The sequence below is a fragment of the Phyllobates terribilis genome, unplaced genomic scaffold (assembly GCF_046119375.1).
Source record: "Phyllobates terribilis strain yellow unplaced genomic scaffold, ASM4611937v1 Scaffold_1__5_contigs__length_1240528914, whole genome shotgun sequence".
NCBI lineage: Eukaryota > Metazoa > Chordata > Amphibia > Anura > Dendrobatidae > Phyllobates > Phyllobates terribilis.
Genome location: NW_027362761.1, coordinates 473413981 through 473426728, shown reverse-complemented (window position 1 = coordinate 473426728; position 12748 = coordinate 473413981). Strand labels below are relative to the sequence as shown.

Here is a 12748-nt window from a genome sequence, read left to right as displayed (position 1 = left end):
CAATCAGTAGCGTGGGCCGGGTTATACAGAGCTCAGCATTCAGAGAACTGCTAGATCTGCAGCAGATAAAACTGTTTTTAGCCAAAACTGTATCTAGCAGCCCAGTAAGTGATAAATCACTGGAATAAGGGTCTGTGCCCCTACATCATTTTGTCCTCAGATGAGGTAGCGAAACACCTATTAACAGATTCCCTTTAAAATGTGTATCAGTCATATTTAGTGCCTAACAGTGCTCTCTGGTACATAACAGAACAGTCTGCTGCTGATGATAAATGTTATTTTCACTCTTGTCCTCTTTTGCTATATGTAGATTTAATAGATGTGTAACCTATATAGTGTGTATAGATGGTATACAGCAGTACTTCCCGGCCACTGGCTTCAGCCCTCTGTGTGCGGCTCTGTAGTTGTTGGCAGCTGCAGATATACTTCGGCACCATTGACCCTAGGGGTTGTCATTACAAGGCTGAACTTTATCACTGGTCCGAACCTTGTGATAGTAACCAGATCCTGAATTAGGGTCACCAATAGTAGCCACTTCCTTTAGTCCTGTCACATCAGATTTTGTACTATTACAGTGGCACTTTGGGAACTTACACGCTTACATTTTAGTTTGGTTGTTTCTTTTTGTATTAGTTGTAAATTATAATTGCATTGTGGATTCTTTCTCGTTTTTGGTTGGGCATGTGTTCATCTCCTCACCATGCAGGGTGGCTTCTGTGGTGGTGATTTTGTACTGGATGTAGGAACTTGAAAGCGTTCACCAGTCTGAGGTTGCCCTTTTCATTTAGGAATACAGAGGACAGGCGTAAACTGATATTTTACTTAACATATATGATCCAAAATGCCGAGAAGTGTCCCTAATAGCAGGCTAATGGACCCATCTCTCCAACAAGAGTCATGTCCGACCTGCTGGGCTTTGTGCTCCTGGCATGCAGAGCCCTCCATAGCCCCCATTACTGTGAAAGCACAAGATCTTGCACCGGCGCTGTCACAACCTTTACTAAGCAGTTACCGGTCAGTATCCGCTCTAATGATGTTACCGATAGCTAACTGACTAGCGAATGAGGGGCAGCGCTGGTTTAGTTTGAAGCCTGAGATCTTGCGGTAAAATGCGAGGTCTCTCACTTCTCAGGAAGGATTGTGGGATCCCATTCTGTACGATCTCGTGCTTTGACGTAAATCAGCGCTGCTGCATCATTTACCGATCGGTAGCATCATTGGAAGGGTTCCTCGCAGTAATTGCTTACTGAAGCATGCGGCGACACTGGTTTACTTCATAGCACAAGATCTTGCAGTAATTTGTACTGTCACCATGATGGAGGGTTGTGGGAATCTTCACCGCATGCCAGGATCCAACATCCCGGAAGTTCGGACCTGACTTTTGCTAGAGAGTCGGATCCATTAGTCTGCCAATGGGGACACTTCTCAGCATTTTTGTATTAAATTTAGTAAAATCATGGCCATATTTAGCAAGTTATTATAAGTTTTATTTAGTAAAATCTGTGGCTGCTTGCTGTATTCTTAAATGAAAATTGCAGCCCAGACATGTGATTGGTACTTTGCCTTGCCTTTGTCCAATGTGCTGTATACTGTAGAACACGTGGTTTGTACTTGCTGTATCAAAAGCAGGCTGCATATGAGAATACAGAGTTATTCTATTCCTGCGCTTCTGGAATGACTTAAGGTCCATTTACATGGAGCGACCGGCGGCACGACACGACTGCAATCGGTAAAGTTATACTGATCTGGGGTTGTGTAATTGCCTACACAGGCAGACCAAAGCAAACACTGAACTGACCTATCTATTCTAGATCTACTGCCTACTAGATCGCTCACTGCACATTGGCTGCCATGGTTCTTGGTAGCACGAGTCCGGTTTACACCGCCGAAGACGATGATCTTTTGTTGCACACAAGATCATTTCACTCGATGAATAAGCGTTTTGCTCGTTCATCGGGTGATCGGCAGCCTGTTTTCACAGCATGATAATCGTGAAACAAGTGTTTTTAACAACGCTCCTTCACGGTTATCTTGCAATATAAATACTCCTTTAGTTTAATGAATTAAAAGAGAACCTCTGACCTAAAAAAAAATGCTATTTAACTTCAGATATACAGGTATTCTGCAGGCAAATAGCTTTAAACCTTCTTTAGTAGACTTACTGAAAGAGTGGCTGCAGGGAGAAAATTAAGTTATATTCTCTCTTCAGCTGCTCGCTTCAAGTCATTGGGGCGATACAGTGGCTGTAATCACTCCCTGGCACAATGATTGACAGCCGACTCTGCACATACGTTGCAAAGCAGGCTGTCAAAGGGCTGCACATCCCTGGTGACTGGCAATCTTCATTTTCAGATTACCACTGTATATGCAGATAAATTACATTTATTTTCGGAGGTGACAAGTTCCCTTTAAACTCTTCTATTACTTGGTACCATTCCCAGAACAGAGTCACATACTTTATTCCATGAAAATATCAATAATGCCAAGTCAGCTGAGCTGTGAAGATGAATACCATCCATGGCTTCAATCAACTTGCTTCTTCATTTCCTAGAATGTTGTTTGTTTCTTGTAGTCACGGTTTATTGTATGTACTTCTCATAGTGAGCGGTTCACCATGACCAAACAAATCTCAGCTACACAGTACATGTGGTAGAAATCCTGGACAAGTTGCATTGTTAAATGCAGATTGTGTCTGTATAGAGCACTCTATTCCAAAATGTTGCAGTAATAAGATTGAGACCCCTTATCTAATGAATACATTCTAATGAATAGATATCATGATTTATTTAATTGTCTGAATATTAAATTAAAGACATTTAAAGTGGAATTCTCCCTGAAATAGCAAATGTGGAAAATTTTTGCTACCTTATCTAAGAGCAGTATGATGTAGGGGCAGTAACTCTGATTCCAGCGTTGTATCACTTACCGGGCTACATGCTGCAGTTTTGATAAAATTATTGTTTTATCTGCTGCAGATCTAACAGTTCTCTGAATGCTGAGCTCTGTATGACCCCGCCCTCACCACTGATTGGCAGCTTTCTGTGTACACTGTGCATAGGCAGAAAGCAGCCAATCAGTTGTGGGGGCGTGGTTATACAGGGCTCATGAATGTGGAGGAGCAGGTTTACTAGTCATCTAGTGATAATTTTCTGCTGATAAAATAGGGATTTTATCAAAACTACAGCAAGCAGCCCACCAAGTGTTACATTGCTGAAATCAGGATCTTTTCTTTATATTAAGGTGCTCTCAGATTAGGTAGAAAAACCCTGGTAGTAGATTACCTTTAAAAAATAATGTGTTTTTAAGGAACCCATAGGAAGTCCATGTAGCAACGTACAGAACATATAAAACACCCTTACTGAACACTATGGAAACATGCAAAAAGCAGTATGGTAGCACACAGGATGTACATATCCTTACTGAATGTCACAATACATATTTATATGTACAGTGTGTGCAAAGGACAATTCATCTTTTTCCTATTAAACACACAATGTGGGTGAGAGTGCTGCTGGCAGAAACCCTTCAGGGGGGTAATATTGAGCAAGTTTACATGTCACAGGTATGGGGTAAAGTTCTGGCATTGGGTGTACTTGTACTGACCATTGCTTCATTTATGGTCGCTATTCAGTTACTGCGGTCTGGCTGCGTAATGTGATCTACAAAATCACATACACATTATGCAATATACGAACCACTACTTCCAGGAAACGTATTTACCACTAGGTCATACAAGGGGAGGAAAGAATTCATTTTTTTCCCAGTGCATCTTGTTTCAGAGATCTGAGTGTTTCTGCGGCACATGTTGCCTTCATGTCACAAAAACAAATGTATTAGGATTAGACGTACTGCTAAACGTTCCCGAAACGCATCCCTTTCTGGTTATTTTCCCTTGAACAGCTCTTTTGTTCACATGAATTACAATATAAATAATCCACAGGAAATGGATGGACTGTATTTTCTTATTGTTTAGATTTGTTTATTTCCTGATTCAGAAAACAAAGAAATCGAGCAGGGGGTTCTGCTTACGGTTCAACTTAAGTTTTCCATGAAGATGTGCTTACTTAAGCTCTCACACTTCAGACCCATAGAAATCGTCTATGATGGTTTGGTAACATACATCATCTGGGATGTTCAAATGAAAATCTGTGCCTGTATTATTCATCCTGACATTACAGAGCTCTTCAGATGCACCACTGTCTGCTTTACCACCACCAGAGCGCATTTCTAACACTGTCATTTCCTTACTGACTTTAGATTTTTAACTACCCACATAAGCATTGTTTGCACATTTGAAGACCTATCAGTTAGGAGAAAAACACAGAAAGTAAAAAAGATGAAAGTAAAAGAGTTGTGAAAAACATTTTAGTGAATTAGATGATGTCCTTGTACTCTGTAATCTTACTCTGTAAGAGTTTAGGGTGAACAGAATGATTTGCCTTTTTTGACGTTTCGTTTAGTTGCTGCGCCATAGAATACAATGGGAATGGGAGAATTAATATACCTATTTTTCTCATAAATTCACCAAAAATAAAGTATGAACTCCAGTCATACGTAAATCAGGTCACCATTTTCTTCACTTGCTGCCAGGAGCTTCAACTTTACTATATGGAGAATGTTTTCTTTATCAGATGTGTAATAAAATGTCATTTTTATGCAGAGGAGATAAAGGAGGAGGATATAATTGCTTTTAAAAGGTTAATCCGGAAGACGAGGACATAGCTGCATCCAAAAGTTTAATCTGCAAAATGAGGACACAGCTGCAACTAAAGATTTGTTGTGCAAGAGAAGCATACTTATTGGGGTTATTCAGAGTGTCTTGCACATTGCTTGCAGTAGCCACAATGAAGAGAAGACTGACAAGATTTTCATCTGTTGCTTCTCCTTCTATCCTCCTCCTTCTGCTTTTCATCTCACATTGTTACTTATATAATAGCATCCAACATGAATTAAGCACAAGCAAAAAAATAACCCCACTAAAACATATCTTTTTATTAGCTATGCATTAAAAACACAAGAAATATGGCAATAAATAGCATATACTGAGCATATACCTCAAATGCAACATATTTAGGTTAAAAGAGAAGTAGGTCCACCAAATAAATCTGCCAAAATACAGGGATCAAAAAATGCCTTATTAAGATCCTATTGTCATCACAATAGTATCAACACAATAGTAGTTAACCTAAAAATTGATTTTCAAAGACAATAGATCCCTCGCGGGCAGGGTCCTCTCTCCTCCTGTACCAGTCACTGACTTGTATGGTTCAAGATTATTGTAATTGTTTGTGTTATGTATACCCTTTTTCACATGTAAAGCGTCATGGAATAAATGGCGCTATAATAATAAATAATAATAATATATAAATAATTCCACCAGAAAAAAAAGTTATCCCAAGCAAGATAAATGATTAAACAGTAAAGCCTAGAGATGATAGACTGTTCCTGTTTTGCCTTACAATAACTCCCAAACTGAGTGCGAAGATATGTGATATGATGCCCCAATCGTCTATCCACTGACCCTATATAAATACTCTGATAAGTAACGCACTACTTCAATAAACACTGCCACAAACATCGAATACAAAATATATGCAAATATGTGTAAACAACAACATACCATAAAAATCTAATTTTGGAAAACCAATGTTCACCAAGTAAAAATGACATAAGTCCCTCAATGAAGATGTAACTTATTTTAATAGACCCCTTCCTTCTCATCCTGACACGGTTCAGGGGGCCATCCTGAGTTCCCCTGCATTCACATCCTGTGTACAGTCTTCCCCCATATAATGGTATCCACCAGCTCAGAAACAAGAGGTGTAACAGCTCAGAATAGGCAGACAGTGGAGAGCCCGACTTCTGCAGGTTCCAGCCTCCCTCTTTTGTAGGGCCAGAACTTTCATCATTAAATTAGAGAGCATTTTTCTTCTATTTATATATAGAAAAGAGTTTCATGTTTTAGTTACCTTTTAATTCCTGCCATTTCCATGGAATTAATGTCGTCTTTAAGTATTTTTTTTCCACATTTTTCATTCTACTTCCTTATCTGATTTAGCCAAACATTCAACATTCAGTTATAAGACTATCACAATAATATCAGATAATTTCCAAATTTCTGAAGAATATATCAATCAGATACTTCATAGGTTAATCAGACTGATTCTCGTCTCATGCCAGCACCAAAATCACAACACAATTTGTCACTCCACAGCTATTAGATTCCTTTGTAGTCAACTGTGCCTATAGAATATATGGATAAAGAGCCTTTGGGTTCCATTAGTAGAAATTATCTAAAGTCTTATAAATATTTGTATCTTTATTAAAAATGTATTTAATTTACTAACCTTTTCCCGCAAAAAGGACGGTGTATTAATGTCCTGGTAAGGAGTCCTTATGTGTGCAGGGGACTCAGAAGGTCAGCTTCCTCCACACACCGCAGATACCGGCTCTAATGCAGAGCTGGCTGTCAGTCAGTGCTCACTATGTACTGAGCAGTAACTGAAGCTGCACTGGCCACACCCCTATGACTGTCAGCTCAAGGCTGCTGGAAGGTAACAAGATAGTTTCCTCCTGGCAGTGGGACTCTCAGTGCAGGTGTCGGGCAGCTTCAGAACGCTATTAATCTGCAGATTAACCCCATATCTTCAAGTTTTTTACAAGACAGATTCCCTTTAAGTGTAATTATTTGTGGGCCTTCAGGCTGGCAGTTTATTTGTCATAATTGATTAACCCCTTAGAGATGCAGCCATTTTTAAATTTCATTTTTTTCTTCCTTCCCTTCCAATTGCCATGACTTTTTAAAAATTTTCGTCAATATCATCGTAAGAGGGCCTGATTTTTGTAGAGCGAGTTGTAGCTTTGGTAGACACCATTCATTTTAGCATATAAAGTGCTGAAAAACGGGGAAAAAAATTCAAGCATGATCGAAATTGAAAAAAAAAACCAAAACACAGCAGTCCTGCCTTTCTTTTTTGGGTTTTGTTTTTACAACGTTTTCTTTGTGGTATTCAAAAATGTAAAAAGAAATGACTCTGAGAGCCATAACTTAAGGTTGAAAGTAGACATAAGACCATCGAGTTCTATATATAACCTTTCGTGTTATTTAAATGTTTATATATTCAGTTGACATGAAAAACACAAGATATATTTTATATTTAAATGATATACATCTATTATAAATATAACTATTTTTAAATATTTTCTTACACTTTTTATTAGTCCACCAATGGGACATTATTGCTGTCTAGTGTACAATTACCTGTCTTTTATGAAGCTTACCCAAAGGATGGGCTTCATACTTGTACTAACATCCATGCATGGGGGCTTCAGTAAGGCCCCAGCTGCCCTGACAACACATCAGCACCACCCAACTATAAAGTTGTGAGCGGAAACAGAGGAGGCGATGAGCATCGGAAGTGACCCATCCCCTTTCCTAACATTAGAAATTCTGCATCTTAAAGTTTAAACTACTTCGATCAGAGCTCACTCTAATTATGGCAATTACTCCTAGGTGACAGTTGTATAACACAGTCAGCACCTGCCACGTGTGGAGCAGGCTCAGATCCCGAGCCTGCTCTATCTAATAAGTGCACAGAGCTGCTATAAATATATGACTGAAGTCACCAGGGGGTTAAAGTTTTACTTTATTGGAGGTTTCCGTCATCTTTCCTTTTTCTCAAACTCGCATCAAAATTTGGTTTGATTTGCTACGAACAGCAGCTGCACTGGTAAGACTTTTACTTATAAATCCCAAATGTGGCACTTTATTATTATTAATAATAATAATAATAATAATAATAATATTTGTCACTATACAAAGGCAGATCATTTTGTTTATAGTTGGGATGCACTGCTATAAAAAAGTTTATCTGTTGAATATAAAATAAATCTTACTTTAATTTTCTTTCTTGCTTTATCATCTATCTTTCTTTGCATTTCTTAAAACGAAGAATGTCTTGTGTTTTTCATTTTGATTGAATGAAATTGATTTTAGTCTGTAACAGGATTTTTTGTAACTTCTTTGGGGCGGCCATATTGAAGGCATACACTTCCTTCCTGTATTGTCTTCATAGACAGCGCTGCAGGGCTGTGTGCTTTATGGCAGTCGAAATTCATGAGTTACTTAAGAGAGAAATGGCATACATTATTACAGTGCATAGTAAGAGATGGAGTACAGCCCCTTCCCCCGGAGACCAGGTAGTAGTAGAGTGAAAACATACTGATTGATGAAAGCAGAAAAGCATCCCAACTCTCCCCCTCCATTGTATTTTTCCTTTTGTGCACACAAGCGACCTTTGGTTCAGGTTTTAGTTAGTGTAACGTCAAAGGAAAAAGTATTGTCCAGCAACAGGGAGACATTCCAGTTCAACCTTATTTCTTTCCAACATGGATAAAATCACATTCCAGGTATAAATTATGAGGAAAAATATAAAGCCATTTACCCATCGATCACAACCTTTGCTCTACTCTTATTCTTAGAATACCTAAAAATGGGGCCTTAAAATTAATTTAAAGCGTATTTAGACATTTTTTTGACATGTTGTAGGCATTTAAACGCTCTGTTGATTGGTTCCCGAGAACCCCACTGATTGCCCAAAAAAACTGTTCAGAAGTGCTGAGCTCCTCCATGAGTGCATGCTTAGAGTGTAGTACAGACCCATGGGCTATTTTTTGAGAACTTGATTGGGGTCTCTGTGTTTGGACCCCCATTAATCTGCAAGACACACAACATATAAAATAAATAGGCAGACTTTAAATATATGACGGCTATTGTAAGTACAAATAGAACGGGAATAGCAAATACATTACACTTGCCAATTTGTGAAGTTATTAATATTCTTTAGCTTATATTACCCACAAAATGAATAGGAGAGGAATTAAACTACTCAAATCACTATATTCACATAAGAAATTGGTTGAACCAATGAATTTAATTCTTTCAGGACAAAAGTGGTACAAAACCTACAATAAATTATAATTTCTGCAGATAAAAGTTTGGTTCTTTTTCTCAAAATATGGAGGTATTAATCCATTTTTAAGATCTTTAGCAGGAAAACATTTTTTTTTACAAGATGGGTGGCCTTCAATAGTTTTCTCACTTTGTGATTGTGAATGAATGAATGAATTTAAGAACATGTCATGCACATCAAGGAACAGTACTCCACATTATTTTTGTAGGAACTTTGGTCTTAAAATGTATTAAGTAAAAATGTATTCTTGAAAATTATTTATGCACCTGACTTGAAAGCACCAAAGATCAGTTTATCCTCTGGAATGAAGAACACCCGTAATGGATTGCCTAATAGGACAGAACTTTAAAAAACTTCATGAAACCTCTAAAAACTATTTTCATTATTACTTTACAATATTGAGGCTTGAACGGTCACTCACATAAAAAGGAACTGATTGTCAAAATAGTAGACTAGGGTTAGACTGTGATTCTCGTGAACATCCTGTTCTCTAAAATATGTAAACGAGAATTACAAATGTTCAATAAATGAATACTTCATATTTTGAACATTAAAATCTTGGTAAACACCAAAGTGTTACAAATTGCAAAAGCGTTTCAGAACATATTTCATTTGGAGACAAATGTTTTTGTAATAAGAGTTTGTCTCAAAAACAATGCAACTATTTGTCTATTCAAATTCCAATTACACTAATTTTGCACACATTACCAAAAATTCATAGTAGTGTTTATTTGCAACCACTTGAGAGCAGTAATCATGGGTATAGGTCCTCTGAAAGAGGGGCTGTGTACTTGAGAGCAGTAATCACGGGTATAGGTCCTCTGAAAGAGGGGCTGTGTACTTGAGAGCAGTAATCACGGGTATAGGTCCCCTGAAAGAGGGGCTGTGTGTATGTGCACAGTATTAACACTCAAGTACTCGCCTTAATTTGCAAACCTCATAATGGCATGATGAGAGTAGACTATTATCCATACTGTGCAAAATTTGTTCTGGTCTGCTTTCCACTGGTATGGAGGCTACATAGATGATGTTCTAATTTGAAGATGTGCTTGTCATACCAGTCTTCTTGTTACATTGACTTCATCTTGTCTTCACTTATAGTTTACAATTGACAAGTAACCATCCAAAACACACAATCAAATCTATACCTTTTGGCAACAGTAGAAACGCCAATAATTTCCAGTCTGGAATCTTTAATATTCTGTTCTATATGTGCTCAATAAAGCCAAATGAATGATGACTAGGTGGTCACAAGCCCACTTATTTCTTATTGCAAGTCTTTAGGTGAAAATTAATATCTAAAACTTTCTAAGCTAATTTAAAGAAGTCCACTACTTTTACATTGATGCCCTATCCATAGGATAGGGCATCAATGTATGATCGGCCGGGGTCCCGCACGTGGCAGCCTCGCCGATCAGCTGTTATTGGTGCCGGCGGCCGCCAGCTGGAAGTGCTCACCTGCGGGGCTCCACCGTCAAGCGGTAGTGGCCGCGGTGTACTGCAGGTCGGCCTCACATTCAATTGAATAGGAGGCGGATGTGCAGTACACCGCGGCGGCCACTACCACTTGACGGCGGAGCCCTGCAGGTGAGCATTTGCGGCTGGCAGCCGCCGCCGGCACCGACATCAGATGATCGGCGGGGGTGCCGCGTGCGGGACCCTGGCCGATCATACATTGATGCCCAATGCTATGGATAGGGCATCAATGTAAAAGTAGTGGCCATGTGTTTGAAAAATATAAATGCTTTGAATTTTTACTGACAACTTATCTGGTATGTGATTTTGTTTCACATTAGACTGAAATCTGTATTTGTTTTATCTTCGGTGTTGGGTAATATTTTTTCCTTTGATAGAAGCATGCAGAGACATATAGACAGATAATAGATACTGCAACTAAAGCCCCCACTACATATTAGACTATTGTTGGCCAAACCCACTGATATAAGTGGGTTCAGTTGACAGTGTAATGTGCATGGGGGCTTTCCATCAGTCCCCTTACAGATGATGTTGGGGAATAGAAGGATCCAGGTTGTCTAATTTCTGACTGCCAGCCCTTTTACTTTCTAAGAGACACGTCATCTCCAGAGATGTCTAGCAACAGCTCTCTTATAGAGAACACAGTAGCTCTCAACTATATGGGAAAAAAACTGTCAGCCGAAAAGTCGGCCAAAAGCCATTTAAGGCGTATGTGCTTAGGTATGGACAGATCTAATTCAAAAACTAGACATTTCAAAATATCATTAAGAAAGAATGGGTGTTATGCTAGAGTAGCTGCTCACTCGGAAAAATAGGTAACAAACTAAAAACTGCAACTGACCCTTCCGGTTCCTGTACAAACTACAGATCCTAGCCAGCAGTCCCTAAAGGATCCTACATGAGCGGAGATAGCCCTAACCACAGACTAGAAGAAGGCAGCTCGGACCTATGCTCCCCGAAAGGCTACCGAGCACTTCACGTTCCTCCTAAAAAAACAGAAGGCAGAGCAGAGTGTGAATTACCTACAAAAAGAAAAGTCTGCTGAAAAAAAGAAAGAACCCAGAGAGAGTAAAGAAAACCATGAAATACCAGATAAAGTATAAAGTACGTACTGTTAGATTATATGCTGCCTACTTCCTAAAAGAAACATAAAGAAGATGCAAAGTAAAGAACAGAAACCGCAAGGATAATAAACCCTATCTGGAATTTCACTGACTGGCTTTAAGCTATAGCATAATGGCTGAACATCCAAAAGAAACTATCACCAGCAGGAAATGCCAGCAGGAGGACAGAATACAAAGCCACACCCGAAAGGTGAAAGGGCAGACAAATGAAAACCCCTGTGTTATGCTAAACAAACTGCAGCCAGAATAACAGAACCTAAAAACCCGGAAAAAAAGTGTGTCTGCTGTGGCTCCAGGGACAGAGAAGCAGAACACAAAACACAAGCTCAAGGGTTTGAATCCAGGAGCATGACAATGAGCACTAGAAGCAGGAGGAAAGCACTTTACGTGACATCCACCTTGTGCCAAAACTAGGGAATGGATGGGGGACATTTAGGAGCAAATGTAATTTAATTGTGCACATAGCCTGCATGCAATACCCAGTTTGAAGCTCAACATGTGCTCATGCATAAAGGGCATAGCCATAGCCATTACCATTCCATTGGATCGCTGATGGATTGAATACAGACCAGCTATAAATTCACTATATGGTGTTTTTCCATATTTTCCGTATACATTAATATATATATTTCACAGTTAAATTCACTATCAGAAATTTAGCAGTGCCTTACTGACTGTTCTAGCTTTGTGTTTTTTCTCCAATTCAGAAGTGAATACCACTTGACATTTACAAAATATACTAACAACATGATTTAGAGCAAACAGAGTCTGTACCACTGACTGCTTTATTGGATGTCTGCAGTTGGTGTGCAAGGGGCATGTCAAAGCCATAAAAGCCCCACAGATGTACTAGCAATCATTGGCCCATGCCATGATGCTTGACGTATTTTAAACTATCTCTTTACTTAATAGACTTAAGGGAATATTCAATAAATTCCTGGATAGTACAGACATTTTGATGTACACCTCCTAGATGTGCTGTTATGTACTCATTAAATTGTTTTACATTCAGACTTATGTCTGCATAGCATTATTTTTCACTATACCTGAACATTAAAAAAATACTCCCTTTGTTCCTCCTCCCACAACAATATCTCCCCCAAAAATTTTCACCGATGTTTAGAAGGCAATTTTCACAACTGTAGAATTGGCAGATTTTTTTTCAAAGAAACTTGT

General features: G+C 38.8%; 1 protein-coding gene across 5 annotated transcripts in view; it reads left to right on the top strand.

The window, feature by feature from the left end:
- Positions 1-12748, top strand: part of XRCC4 (X-ray repair cross complementing 4) — a 401059-nt gene that overhangs the window by 117228 nt on the left and 271083 nt on the right. The gene's annotated exons all lie outside the window — the stretch shown is intronic.